Source organism: Triticum urartu, chromosome 3, assembly GCF_003073215.2.
Source record: "Triticum urartu cultivar G1812 chromosome 3, Tu2.1, whole genome shotgun sequence".
In the NCBI taxonomy this organism is placed as follows: Eukaryota; Viridiplantae; Streptophyta; class Magnoliopsida; order Poales; family Poaceae; genus Triticum; species Triticum urartu.
In genome coordinates, this window is record NC_053024.1 from 595,663,431 (window position 1) to 595,678,552 (window position 15,122).

Below are 15,122 nucleotides of genomic sequence, written 5' to 3' on the forward strand. Positions count from 1 at the left end.
GAGAGATTTTGCCCCTAGTGGCTATAAATAGCCCACCCCCTACAACCATAAACAGTTGGCTGCTTAGAGTTAGAGTACGGCTTTTTTCGTTTGAGAGCAACCCACCTCGAAGCCTTTGAGAGAGAATTCCTTGCGAGGATAAAGCCCTAACCACCTAGAGCCAAAGAGTGTTAGGCATCACTTAAGTCTTCCTGTTGTGTGATCTGAAGACTTATTACACTTGAGGACTGTGCATCCTCCAGCCGGTTAGGCGTCGCGTTCTGAGCATCCAAGAGACATTGTGGATGCCGGTGAACGAAGTCTGTGAAGGTTTGGGAGTCTACCTTGAAGACTTACCAGAGTGATTGGGCGAGGTCTGTGTGACCTTAGCTCAAGGGGAATACGGTGAGGACTGGGTGTCCTGAGCTGCGTGTTCAGGACTGGGTGTCCGGGACTGTGTGTCCTCAGGTTTAAATACCTAGCCGCCCTAACCAGACGTACAGTTGTCACAGCAACTGGAACTGGTCCAACAAATCATTGTCTTCAACGAGTCACTGGTTTCATCCTTCCCTTCCCTTTACTTACTGTTGGTCCTTGTGAAGTCATTGTATGATTGCACTATCTTTTGTCTTCACTGAGTGACTGCGTGTTCTGTTTGGCTTCATAATATCTTCCTACCTGATCCTTACTACATTGCTGCTATTAGTCATTGTGCTTTCACTCCATTGAATACTTGACTATGGTTTGCCTAGTGTAGTCTACCTTCCGCTGCATGGTAATTGGTTTATTTCTATCGTTTGTCTTCGAAACTTCTAAGTTTTGAAGACTTTCATAAAAATCGCCTATTCACCCTCCCTCTAGTCAATATAACGCACTTTCAATTAGTATCAGAGCAAGGTACTACCTTGTTCTGTGTGTTTCGGTTTAACCACCTGGAGTTCTAGCTATGTCAACTGCAGGGATAATTAAAGTCTCCGCTGCGTACCCCGTCTTCGATGGAACTGAATATCCCTCCTGGAAGAATAAGATGCACATGCATCTTGAAGCCATTGATGTCGACCTATGGTATGTCGTCAAGAACGGCGTTCCCAAGGCTGGAGAAGGTGTCACTGCTGCCGACGTCAAGAAGTTCGTTCAACTGGACTCTACTGCCAAGAATATCATCTGTGGTCATCTGACCAGAGGACAGTATGGCCGCGTGAGCACTTTGGAAACATCTAAGCTAGTCTGGGACTGGCTCTCCAAGGTCAATGAAGGCGTCTCAACCCAGAGAGATCAGCGAATCAGTGTCCTTTGCAACCTCTTCAACCGCTTCAAGAGAAATGACAATGAGAATGTCCAGCTCACGTTTAATCGACTCACTGACATCACAAATGAGCTTCAAGCCCTCGGCGCTACTGAGATCACCAAGCATGAAGTCGTCAAGACACTACTGAGATCACTTGACAGTTCGTTTGACACCCTAGCCCTGATGATTCAAGAACGTCCTGATTTCAAGACACTCGATCCGTCTGACATACTTGAGAGGCTCAACACACATGAGTTTCAGCTTTCTGAGAAAAGAGATATCTACGGTCCAAACTATGGGCGAACTCGTGCCTTGAAGGCAAAAGCTGTCTCCTCATCTGAAGAAGAATCTGACAGCAGTTCTGATGATCCTGAAGACATTGGAAGGAACTTGCTATGCTTGTGAAGAAGTTCCAAAAATTCACCAAGAAGAAAGGCTTCAGAAAGTCTTCACGATCAAGCTCAAGGAATGATGAAGCTTCATCTCTGAGTATCTGTAGTGGGACAATGAGAACAGAAAGAAGAAGAAGAGCAAGGAATATGACTCTGACGACAAGAAGAAGAAATACTCAAAGTCTTCTTACAAGTCTTCCTCAAAGTCTTCATCACACAAGAAGAGCTCATCTGGCAAGGCACGTGCGTTTGTTGGCAAGGAAATGGATTCAGAGGAGGAGTCCGCTTCTGAGGAGGCGAAGGTGGAGTCTGAGGAGGAGTCCGATTCTGGCGTTGTCTCGGCGTTCTGGGAACGGGGGTCCCCAGACTTGCCTGCCTGCGGCGTGGTTCAAAGGGGGGCCCAGCACGGCCCATCTTCACCAACACAGACCCAAGTCCCTCACGAGGGGCCAAGCCTCGCGGGGTGGATGACGCGGAGCTTCCTCGGGCACGGCCTCACCAGCCTGGCTCGCGAGGAGGCGGAGAGATCAAGGCGGGGTACCTCATGAGGTGCCCGTGACGCAAGCCATGACGACCAAGGGCGCCAGGCGGGCGCCAGTCCGCCCAGTGTCCTCCTTTCCTATTTGGTGCAAAGGGAGCAAGTGCAGCCGCGGAGTACCGAGGCATCAGGCAAAGGTTGCATTTCGGTGCAACAAGACCAAGACCAGGAGGACTGCAAGACGGAGGTCATCGTGGAGCCCAAGACGGCGTCACCACCAGAGCTTTGTGCAGGGGAAGACTACTTTTGTTAGGATAGCTGGTACTAGCTGCCCCCCTTCAAATTAGCCCGCCATTGTTGGCTCCCTTCCCGCTCGATATTTGGGAAGAGGACCAGGGCCTCTATAAATAGGACCAGCCCCCCACAGGAGAGGTAGAATAAAAGAGAATCAGAATCATCAACAATCGGAGAGAGAGAGAGAGAAGGGTGACTGAACTCCTCCCAGCAGTTCATCGCCCCAGCCAAGAACAGACCCTCGCGAGGCTGTTCTTCCTTGTATTGTTCATCATCATCAGCCCAAGAGGCAATCCACCACGCCACACACTGGAGTAGGGTATTACACCACAACGGTGGCCCGAAAACCAGTATAAACCCTGTGTCTCATGTGTTGTTCTTTCCATAGCATAGATCTTAGCGAGGCGAAGGGGTGCAGGTAGGTAGGAGGCGAGATCTCCGCGCGCACCCCAGTGTTCGAACCTCAAGGGTCTGCCGGAACCCGAAATCCGACATTTGGCGCGCCAGGTAGGGGTGCGCCGGAATCCACCTTCTAATGCTTCGCGCCCCGTCGCGTCGTCATCGCCATGTCCGGCGACCAGGCGGGCAACCCAGATCCATGGGCGGCGTGGCCCGCCCGCGCAGAGCCGCTCGCCTCGGGCGACCCCGTGCCCCAGGCAGCTCGCGGTCCGCAGGGCGCTGCGGGCCGCGGGCGACGCGGGCCGCGGGCGACGCGGATAGGCTTCGACAGCTCTCACACCGCGGCAGGCGCGGTCAGCAGCAAGGGCCTTGAGGAGTCCTGGATTAGGGGGTGTTCGGGTAGCCGGACTATACCTTCAGCCGGACTCCAGGACCATGAAGATACAAGATTGAAGACTTCGTCCCGTTGTAGTCCGTAGGAGGAGTCCTGGATGTGACTTTCCTTGGCGTGAAAGGCAAGCTTGGCGATGCGGATATTCAAGATCTCCTACCATTGTAACCGACTCTGTTTAACCCTAACCCTATCCGGTGTCTATATAAACCGAAGGGTTGTAGTCTGTAGGACATCAACTCCATATACAACAATCATACCATAGGCTAGCTTCTAGGGTTTAGCCTCCTTGATCTCGTGGTAGATCTACTCTTGTACTACCCATATCATCAATATTAAACAAGCAGGAGTAGGGTATTACCTCCATCGAGAGGGCCCGAACCTGGGTAAAAACATCGTGTCCCTTGTCTCCTGTTACCATCCGGCCTTGACGCACAGTTCGAGACCCCCTACCCGAGATCTGCCGGTTTTGACACCGACATTGGCACCGGAACCAGCAGCTTCACTAGTAGAGCTGGGGCTGGGTCTTCGGGCAGTGGAGCCGGACAATTAATCAGTCCAGATATCGCCCGCCAAGCCTGTCAAAGGTAAGGGAGTTTAGATCCCGCATAGAGTCAAACTATGAAAAAAGCTTAACATCCTGTAAAAGGTGAAGATAGCTTACCTCGCTAGCGTGACACTGCGAGCTGTATCCGCGGTCCTTGGAAGCGGATGCGGGAGCCTTGGCACCCTTGAATAGCACCTTCCAGGCATCTTCGTACTTCGTGTCGAAGAGCCTGGTAAGGGTTTGGTGCTGCGCCGGGTCGAACTCCCACAGATTAAAATCCCGTTGTTGGCACGGGAGGATCCGGCGGACGAGCATAACTTGGATTACATTAACAAGCCGGATTGGCTTGTTCACCAGGGACTGGATGCATGTTTGCAATCCGGTCACCTCTTTTTCGTCACCCCACGACAGGCCCGTCTCTTTCCAGGACATAAGCCGCATGGGGGGTCCAGATCGGAACTCGGGGGCTGCGATCCAGTTCGGATCGCGTGGCTCGGTGATGTAAAACCACCCGGATTGCCACCCCTTTAGGGTCTCCACAAAAGAGCCCTCGAACCATAGGACGTTGGCCATCTTGCCCGCCATGGCGCCTCCGCACTCCGCCTGGCTGCCGCGCACCACCTTGGGCTTGACGTTGAAGGTCTTGAGCCAGAGGCCGAAATGAGGGCGGACGCGGAGGAAAGCCTCGCACACGACGATAAACGCCGAGATGTTGAGGATGAAGTTCGGGGCCAGATCGTGGAAATCCAGGACGTAGTAGAACATGAGCCCCCGGACAAATGGGTGGAGTGGAAAACCCAGTCCGCGGAGGAAGTGGGGAAGAAATACTACCCTCTCATGGGGCCTCGGGGTGGGGAGAAGCTGCCCCTTTTCGGGAAGCCGGTGCGCGATGTCCTTAGACAGGTATCTGGCCTTCCTTAGCTTCTTGACTTGGCCCTCCGTAGCGGAGGAGACCATCCACTTGCCTCCCGCTCTGGACATTGCTGGAGAAGGTTGAGGTGGGAAGTGCGGGCTTGGGCGCTGGAGCTCGAGCGCGCAGGAGATGAATAGGCAAAGGAGGAAGAAGGCGTAGGTAAAAAGGTGGATCCTTATCCCCTTATATGGGCGGATGCGGTTGTGCGTCCCCACCAGCCTAGTAAAACTCGCTTGCCTCCCAAGCGCCGTGATAAATGGCGCGGTTGGGTTACCCACGTCCGTATTGATGAGAATACCGTAAAAGGGGTACACGATCTCTGCTTTGACAAGACGTGCCAAGGAAACCGCCTCACAAAACGTGCTGAGGTGGAAAAGTAAAAACGATTCGAGTAAAGGACTTGGCCGTAGTGTGATGACGCACTACGGAATACGTCAGCAGATTTGATTTGTGTTAATATTATTCTCTCTATGGCAATATGTGGAAACTTATTTTGCAGAGCCGGACACTACTCTTGGTGTTTACAATCTTCTATGAAGGACTTGGAGGAGGAACCCGCCTTGCAATGCCGAAGACAATCTGCGCGCCGGACTCGTCGTCATTGAAGCCTGGTTCAGGGGCTATTGAGGGAGTCCTGGATTAGGGGGTGTTCGGGTAGCCGGACTATACCTTCAGCCGGACTCCAGGACTATGAAGATACAAGATTGAAGACTTCGTCCCGTGTCCGGATGGGACTTTCCTTGGCGTGGAAGGCAAGCTTGGCGATGCGGATATTCAAGATCTCCTACCATTGTAACCGACTCTGTGTAACCCTAACCCTATCCGGTGTCTATATAAACCGGAGGGTTGTAGTCCGTAGGACATCAACTCCATATACAACAATCATACCATAGGCTAGCTTCTAGGGTTTAGCCTCCTTGATCTCGTGGTAGATCTACTCTTGTACTACCCATATCATCAATATTAATCAAGTAGGAGTAGGGTATTACCTCCATCGAGAGGGCCCGAACCTGGGTAAAAACATCGTGTCCCTTGTCTCCTGTTACCATCCGGCCTTGACGCACAGTTCGAGACCCCCTACCCGAGATCCGCCGGTTTTGACACCGACAGGCCTCCAATCACGTCGCGACCACGGCACGTACACCCGCCGGGAGCAGGCGAACTCGAGGGCCGCGCTCACGGTGGCCCGAGAGCTGCTGCAGTGCAGGCTGCTGGAGGCGGCCGCGACGTGCTGCTGGAGCGGGTGGCAGAGCTCCTGGGCTTCGCCGCCTCGGGGGCTCACCCCTTCTGCACCCAGCTCCCATCTCAAGCCCAGGGCGGCCCGCGCGGGGGCTCCGCGCGCGCCCGCGGGCTCCAAGGCTACTCCAACGCCAGCGAAGCTGTCAGCACCGGACCGGCGGCGGCGCTGCCCCCGCTCCCGGTCCGCGAAGAAGAAGGACTCGACGCGACCCGCGGCCCCAGTGGACAGCCGCGCTGCCACCCCACGGTGGGCGCGTCAGGCAGGACCGCGTGGCACGCGGAGCACTACGGCGTGGCCTTCGGGATGACGGCGCCAGAGGAATACGTGCCCCTCATGATGGACCAAGGACACCCTCACGAGAGCGAACAAGGCTCGCTCCTCAGCCCAAGCTGGGGGGACGAGGCGCCAGAAGCTGAGCCCTTCCAGGAGCCCCGGGACGGTCCCACTGGCCACGCTGGAGGCAACGATTATCGGGTACCGCTAATTCTTCAGGAGCAGGCATACGCTAACCATGGATCGCAGGAGGTGCAGGTCGCCACAGCGAGCAGCTGCCCCGCTCCCACAGTCTCCTACCCCTCGGGAGGAGGGCGCAGGGGGCTGCAGGAGAGGGGCCGAGATCCGACATCACCACCGCGGCGTTCGGAGCAAGGTGTTCTCAGGAGGTAGGCCCTCTGCTGGGGAGGTGCCTCAGGGCCTGCCCCTGGCGGAGGACCCGTGGTCGTCGGGGGAACCGCTGGCGACCGCTCTACCCCATCGGCGGCGTCCTGGTTTCCGGTCGTCGTTGATGGCACTAGAGTGTGGCGCAAGGCGGGGCCCTCATCTGGCGATATGAAGCAAGGCGGTACCTGTGAAGAAGGCCCAGTGCCTGTGAAGCTCGCCGCCCCGTGACACTCTCACGTAATAATGAGTGGGGCTGTACACGCCCCGGAGTCTCAGGGGTGCCGGCCTCAGGCCCTGGGGCTCCCTCCCACGCCCAGTGGCAGCACTTAGCTCCGCGCTGGTGAGAAGACGTCCAAGACTAGATTAGGTGCCGGACGCGGCCTTTTGTCTGCTTTCGTTGCTTTTCCCTTTGTGTTCGTTTTCCCCCGCTGGATTCAAGTTGGATTCGAATTTGAGATTTGCGTGTGTTCGGGGAAGGGGTGCTTAGTCTCGTTCGAGCAATTTCTCGCGTTTTGGTTACCACTTCGCCTCAGCTGCCTCCCCTCGTGAGCCCCTCGCGAGCCGGGTCAGGCCTAGCTTGCGCGCAGCCCAGACTGCCGCCGCGCGTCCTCTCAGGAGGGTGTACTGCAGGTCCTACGGATCCAATCAGGGAACACTCGGGACACCACAACCTCCCACAGGCTACCTCAGGGCCAGCACGGGACAAAGGTAAACTAGCCGACCAGCGCGTCGCTTAAGCCAACCACTTGGCGCGGGCGCATGGGCAATGTAGCGTCTACTAATACGATGAACACAAGTTTTACATAAGGGGCTCCCCCTCCAAAATGCTCTCACCACCATCAGGCCAAAACCTGAGTTCTATTCATGCAGGGTAAGGAAGTAGGAACGATGCACAATCAGTCGGATAAATCCCCCAATGCGTCCTCAGGAGCACCACCCGAGCCGTTGCTGGCGTCGCTGAACTCGCCATCGCTGTCCGCGTCGCCGCCAGCGGCGTCAGGGCCGTTCACCACACCGCCCTCGTCGGCAGCCACGATCACGCCGTCATTGTCTGAAGCGAAGGCCCTGATAAGAGCATCCACATTGTCTTCCACCCAGTGCGCCAGGTCGTCTCGGACGGCCTGGGGGACTGGGGCGATGGCGGCGTCGAAATCGAAGTGGGGATCCATGTTCCGGAGATGGCTGAAGACGCGAGAAAAGGCGCGCCCGAGCAGGGCGCGGCTCCTCTCCTCCACCAACCTGTCAGCCCTGACCGACCGCGCCTCCAGCTGCGTCACCACGTCGGTGAAGAACTGAAGATTGCCGGCGTAGTTGACTGCGTGCGGCTCGCCAACAGCCGCCTCGCAGATGTTGCCCAAGGCTGTGTTGGCTCTCTCCCGGAGCGTGGTGAGCATGGGGCCGTGCTCATGCTCCAGGATCCGCGCTGACGTATCTCGTCCGCATTCTGGCGCAACGACCTCAGCCCTCCACCCGCTGGGCGGAGAAGGAGCACCTCGGCCTGGGAGGTGGTTAACTCACCTTGCGCCACCTCAAGGGCGGCCCGGAAAGCATCGGCCCGCCGCGTCGCCTTCCTCCAGCTTGGCCCTCAAGGCAGCAGTCCTGCCTTCAGCCTCGGCCCGATCAACCCCAGCTTCTCTTCGAACTCGTGCTCGAGGTTTCAATGCGCCATCGCCACCCGACGTCCGACCTCCTCCAGGACACGGGCTTCCTGTGCAGCGACATCATCCTCCGCCTGCGTCACCAAGCGCTCCCTCGTCTCCAGACGCTCGTACTCGCGGGTACGTTCGCGGCTTCCAGCGTCAGCGCCTCCTCACGCTTCTGGAGCTCTGCTGAGTCGCCAGAGGCCACCCTTCATCGACGCGAGGGCTGCCTCGCGCAGTCTCACCTGCCTCCAGTGAGTGGCACCAGGCCAGGAGCTCCCGAGCCCGCTCCTCCGCCGCCGTTCGCCGCCGGTCAGCTTCCCGGGCCTCCTCAGCGGCCCCAAGATCGGGCCTCCCGAGAGGCCACCAGCGACGCTTGGCCTCTGCATGTCAAGATCGCGCTGACGGCGCGCAAGGGCGATGGCGCCTCCTAGCTCGCGCCTCTCTGCAGCCAGGCGCAGGCCCTCGGCCTCAAGGCGTGCGTGTCTTCATCAGCAAGCTCCTCACCAAGCAGGCTTACCGCGTCAGCCGCCCTTACGAGGAATCCTTGGCGGAGAGCGCGACGCTCCAGAGCGCGCTCGAGCACGTCTTCCACACCATCATCTGCCCCAAGCAAGCGCCGGGGCCACGAATCAGCACCCCCCTCCGGGCTGGGGGCTGGGGGATGGCATCCCTCGCGACGGCGGGCACGCCGCGCCAGAAGCCCGGCCTGGAGCCAGCCCGTCCCCAGGTGAAGAGCGCAGGGAGCGCCTCAGCCAATCGCAGTCCACGACCAGGCGAGAAGCCCACGGCAGGCTGGCTATGCCACAGAAGGCCTCGGAAGAGGATCGCGAGGTGCGCAGGGCCACGATGCGCCTCGGGACGGTTCGCCTCTTCGATCGCCCTCACCACAAGGGCTCTGCTGCTCGGAGCGCTTGAGGACGATGGAGGGGGCGAAGCCAAGGGGGACGGCACCTCAGCCGTCTCCGCAAGCTCGGCTGGAAGGGGCCTGCGGAGCAAGGGTCAGTAAAAGCAACAGAAGGATCGGGAGCTGGGAAAGGAGAAGGCTTACTCATCAGTGGCGAAGTACTTCCTACGCTTCAGCAGGCGACAAGGGTAATCGTCGCCCAGGGCCTCCCTTCTCTTCCGGAGGGCCTCAAAGTCCACGCGGAAGCGGCCCAAGAGTTGGGCGCAGGGATTCAACCTACGACGAAGACGGAGCTTCAAGGCGATCTGCGTCAGGGGCGCCTGCCTGGTGCGCGCTGCCAATCACCTCGCCAAGAGAAGCAGCTGGTGCCCACTCATCAAAGATAGGCATCTGCTTCACAAAGTCGCCCCTGCTCTGGCAGAGGTACAGCAAGGCCCCTCCCTGCTGGATGCTGCCAGGGTTGGGGTCCCCAGTCAGGGTCAAGAGCGCTGTCCTCAGCACTTCAGGAGTCAGGTCCTCTTCTTGGAGCCTCATACGATCATCACGCCCGCTGAAGGCCCACATCCGGCGGGAGTGGCGTTGGAGAGGAGCAACGCGGCGTAGCAGGAACTCCTTCACCACCTTGGGCACTGTCACGCCAAGCGACCTCAAGAACGCAAAGCGGTGCCAGATGAAGACGAGCCGGATTGGGGACAGCAGGCGAAGTTGGCTCATATAGCAGGGGGCTGGGCACCCCTGCATCCACATACAGCCACCGCTCGCGGAACCCAGCCGCTGGCAGAGGGAGCTTGAAGTCAATCCCAGAGGCCGCTGTCTCAGAGCGGCAACGAAGCTCACGCACGCCCAGCATTGGGTAGGGTCGACAAGGCGCAGCGAGAAGAAGTGGCACAGCAAGGCAACCGAAGGAAGGATGCCCATCATAGCCTCGCAAACAAAGGCGAAGACCGAAAGGAGGGTGATGGATTCAGGACCCAGATGCATCATGTGGATCTGATAGTGGGAAAGCACGGCATTGAAGAAATCAGAAAAGGGAGGAACCAGACCCGCCCACAGGGCGTCGGCGAAATACGGGACCTCGGTGACTATCCTGTCGATGGAGAAGTGGGACGCGGGCCAGGCCGTCGTCCTCCCGCATTCGTTGAAGATAGTGGCCAGAGCCGAGCTGACCTTGCCCAAGCCCTCGCGGGGGCCGCCAACGGCGGCGGGCAAGGCGGAGGCATGGGTTTCTTCCCTCTTCCCTTCTTCGTCGGAGCCATGGCGATGGGAAGGGGGGGAGTTCGAGATTAGGTTGAAAACAGAAGCTGGAGTTCGAGTGGAGGAAGGACAGAGGGCGCTCGAGCGACAGAAAGGGGAGCGGCTGTGTACAACTACGAGTCCTCCTAGCATGGCGCAAAATAAGGGGGGCATGGGGGAACAGTGCCGCCCACGTCCAATCAGCCGCCACGCGGCGCCCAAGGCCGCAGGCTGTTAGGGCCCGCGGCGCTTCGCTCTTGCCCTTCCGCCTCCCTGCACGGCCAAGTCCGGGCGCGCCTTGGGCCCGGGGGCTACTGTCGGCGTTCTGGGAATGGGGGTCCCCAGACTTGCCTGCCTGCGGCGTGGATCAAAGGGGGCCCAGCATGGCCCATCTTCATCAACATAGACCCAAGACCCTCGCGAGGGGCCAAGCCTCGCGGGGCGGACGACACGGAGCTCCCTCAGGCACGGCCTCGTCAGGCTGGCTCGCGAGGAGGGGGAGAGATCAAGGCGGGGTACTCAATGAGGTGCCCGTGACGCAAGCCATGACGAAAGGGCGCCAGGCGGTGCCAGCCCGCGCAGTGTCCTCCTCCTCTTTGGTGCCAATAGGGGCAAGCGCAGCCGCGGAGTACCGAGGCATCAGGCAAATGTTGCCATTTCGGTGCAACAACAAGACAATACCAGGAGGACTGCAAGACGGAAGGTCATTGTGGAGCCCAAGACAGGACGTTCACCACCAGAGCTTTGGTGCAGGCGAAGACTACTTTTCAGGATAGCTGGTACTAGCTGTCCCCTTCAAATTAGCCCGCATTGTTGGCTCCCTTCCCCGCTCGATATTTGGGAAGAGGACCAGGGCTCTATAAATAGACCAGCCCCCCACAGGAGAGAAGAGAGAGATGAGAGAATCAGAATCAGAGAAAGAGAGAAGGGTGACTGAACTCCTCCCAGCAGTTCATCGCCCCAGCCAAGAGCAGACCCTCGCGAGGCTGTTCTTCCTTGTATTGTTCATCATCATCAGCCCAAGAGGCAATCCACCACGCCACACACTGGAGTAGGGTATTACACCACAACGGTGGCCCGAACCAGTATAAACCATGTGTCTCTCGTGTTGTTCTTTCCATAGCTTAGATCTTAGCGAGGTGGAGGGGTGCAGGTAGGTAGGAGCGAGATCTCCGCGCGCACCCCAGTGTTTGAACCTCAAGGGTCTGCCGGAACCCGAAATCCGACACGTTGCAGTCTGGCTACGGCATACGTTGCCAAGTCCATCTTCAACACTGAAGACAATGACTTCATCACCGACACCGATGCAAATGACAAGGACTACTCCGCTCCTACCTACTGCTTCATGGCACGCGGTGCCAAGGTAAACACACGCACTACTCACTATCAAACATCTAGTGACGATGATCTGATTGTGGTTCCAAACCCAGCTACAAAACACTTGCTAAAATTGCAACTGAACAACAGAAAGCCATGGAACATATTCAAAAACTGTTAGACAAAAGCGATGATCTGTTAGGCGCTGAAATGACTCGATCTGAGTCCTTAATTGAAGACATAAAAAATCTTCACGTTAAGTATGAGGAACTTGAAAGTCGTCATGAAACGCTCTCAACAACTCATGAAAAGCTTTCCTATGATTATCTTCAAAGGAAGCAAGATCTTGAGAAATTGAGAGCGGCTCATGAAGATCTTCAAAAGGAAAACGAGTCACTTCGCGCCAAAACAGATCAGTCGCTCAGGAAGGATTTGAACCACCATGTCTTAAATGCATTGAGCGTGATAATGCTACTTCTGTTGCTGAATGTTCTACTGCTGCTACTTGTTGCAATATCTTCAACTGTTGATGTGGGAACTAACCCCTCTGCTGAGGATCCACTGCTATTGCTGATGAGAATGCTAGGTTGAAGACATTGCTTGAAACAGGGATGTACAAAAGTCTCAAAGGGCATCAGACACTATGTGATGTCCTCAAAAGCAGATCCTGAACCGAAACCCTAGGAAAGAGGGTGTTGGGTTCGTAAGGAAAATGAATGCTGATGGCTCTTACTGGAAACCTGAGCAGTACCCCAAAACCACATGGGTTGCTGCAAAGGAACCTTCAGCAGATCCATCCAATCTATCTGGCTTCACTTGTGCTAACCCCATTGTCATTGATGAATCCTTTGATGCAAACTATAAACTGTTTAAGAATCAGAATGGTGAAGTGTTTGCCAGGTACATTGGTACTAACTGCAGGAATGGACCGCCTATGAAGAAGATCTGGGTGCCGAAAAAGTGTTTGGAAAATCTTCCTGTGAATGTCATCATGACACCACAGATGAAGAAGACAAACCCCAGACCACAGGCTTCATACGGCCCAAAGGCTTCATACAGACAGAGGACTCACCTGAGTCGCACTAACGAAATGTTTTGCAGGGAAACCATGCTCAGGCCTATGATATAAGCGCGGTTCATCTAACCGCCATGTTCATAAGACCAAGAACTATTCTGCTTATCCTTATGAGTACTGTTGTCCGCCTGCAAGACTTTTTGCTAGGGCTCCAAAGGCTTCATACGGCCCAAAGGCTTCATACAGACAGAGGACTCTACCTGAGTCGCACTAACGCAAATGTTTTGCAGGGAAACCATACTCAGGCCTATGAATATGAGCGCGGTTCATCGAACCGCCATGTTCATAAGACCAAGAACTATTCTGCTTATTCTTATGAGTACTATTGTCCGCCTGCAAGACTTTTTGCTAGGGCTCCAAAGCCAAAGTTCTCAGACGCTGCACTTAGACTTATTGCTTCTAAGCCACCCTTGAAGATGTGGGTGGCTAAGAAAGCTTAACTCTCTTTTGCAGGGAAAGGTCTCCAGCAGAAAACCAAAATCATCTGACGCTATTGCTGGGGACCTTAAACATCTTGTAGGGCGCAAGATCAAATGCCCGAATGGTCTTACTATGTACTTCGTTCCTGAATCGCTTGCTACTCTCCCTATTAGTCCTAATCTGGATCTAAGCTTTCATAACCCACTGGTTCGTCAAATGTTTTTGCTTCACAATTCTCTTCGTGAAGCCTATCCCCCTAACTGCACTGTAGGGTACGACACCAGCGTCTTCAGAATGGATTATTGATAGTGGGTGTACCAATCACATGACTGGCAAAAGAAGCCTTCTTATGGACTCAACCTTACGTCCATCCGACAAGAGTCACATCACATTTGCTGACACTGGTAAAAGTAAGGTATTGGGTCTAGGTAGAGTTGCAATCTCAAAGGATCAACACATGGATAAAGTCATGCTTGTTGAATCCCTTGGCTTCAACTTAATGTCTGTCTCAATGCTTTGCGATTTGAACATGATCGTAATGTTTGGAAAATATCGTGCCTTGTTCTAATGGAATCTGACAAGTCTCTAGTGTTTGAAGGGTATCGGAAAGATGATTTGTACGTGGTAGATTTCTCAGCAGGACCACAGCTTGCCGTATGTCTTCTAGCAAAAGCTTCAGAATGCTGGCTCTGGCATCGGAGGCTAGGGCATGCTGGCATGAGGAACCTCCACACCCTTGCAAAGAAGAAGCATGTCATAGGCATCGAGGGCGTCAAGTTCAAGAAAGATCACTTATGCGGTGCCTGTGAAGCAGGAAAGATGACGAGGGCCAAACATCCCTCGAAGACAATCATGACAACACTCGACCCTTCGAACTGCTCCACATGGATCTTTTCGGTCCCACTCATTACTCAACTCTTACTACTACTGTTGTCTCTATGGCTTTTTCATTGTTGATGATTATTCTAGATATACTTGGGTGCACATAATCCTCTACAAGACTGAAGTGCAGGATGTCTTCAGACGCTTCGCCAATCGAGCAATGAACAACTATGGCGCCAAGATAAAGCACATCAGAAGTGACAATGGCACTGAATTCAAGAATACCGGCCTTGATACATATCTTGATACCTTGGGCATCACACATGAATTCTCATCCCCGTACAAGCCACAGTAGAATGGCATCATCGAACGCAAGAACAGAACACTCATTGAGATGGCCCGAACGATGCTTGATGAATACAAGACTCCAAGAAAATTCTGGCCTGAAGCCATTGATACTGCATGCCATACAATCAATCGTGTTTATCGTCACAAGCTTCTGAACAAGACATCTTATGAGCTCCTTACTGGCAAGAAGCCAAATGTCAGTTACTTCAGAGTATTTGGCGCCAGGTGCTGGATCAAGGATCCACATCACACTTCAAAATTTGCACCAAAAGCACATGAGGGTTTTATGCTTGGATATGGAAAGGATTCGCACTCCTACAGAGTCTTCAATCTCTTTCATTATAAAGTGGTTGAAACAGTGGATGTGCGATTTGATGAGACTAACGGTTCACAAAGAGAACACCTGCCAAATGTGCTAGATGAAGTTCCATCCAGCGAATCAATCAAGCTAATGGGAACTGGAGAAATCATACCCTCTAATGCTCAACCTGAAGAGGAACTTATCATCTCCGCACCTGATCAACCTGAAGACAATGCTCAGCCTGAAGACAATCCCTCTAACAACGACAATGATCAGCAAGAGCAAAATCTTCGTCCTGTACATCCTCATGTTGCCAATGAAGTGCAGATTGAGAGAATAATTGATAGCATCAATGCACCCGGTCCGCTCACTCGTTCAAGGGCAACTCAGCTAGCAAATTTCTGTGGGCACTTCGCATTCGTCTCAATAACAGAACCCAACAAAGTTGAAGAAGCCTTCATGGAACCTGAATGGATTC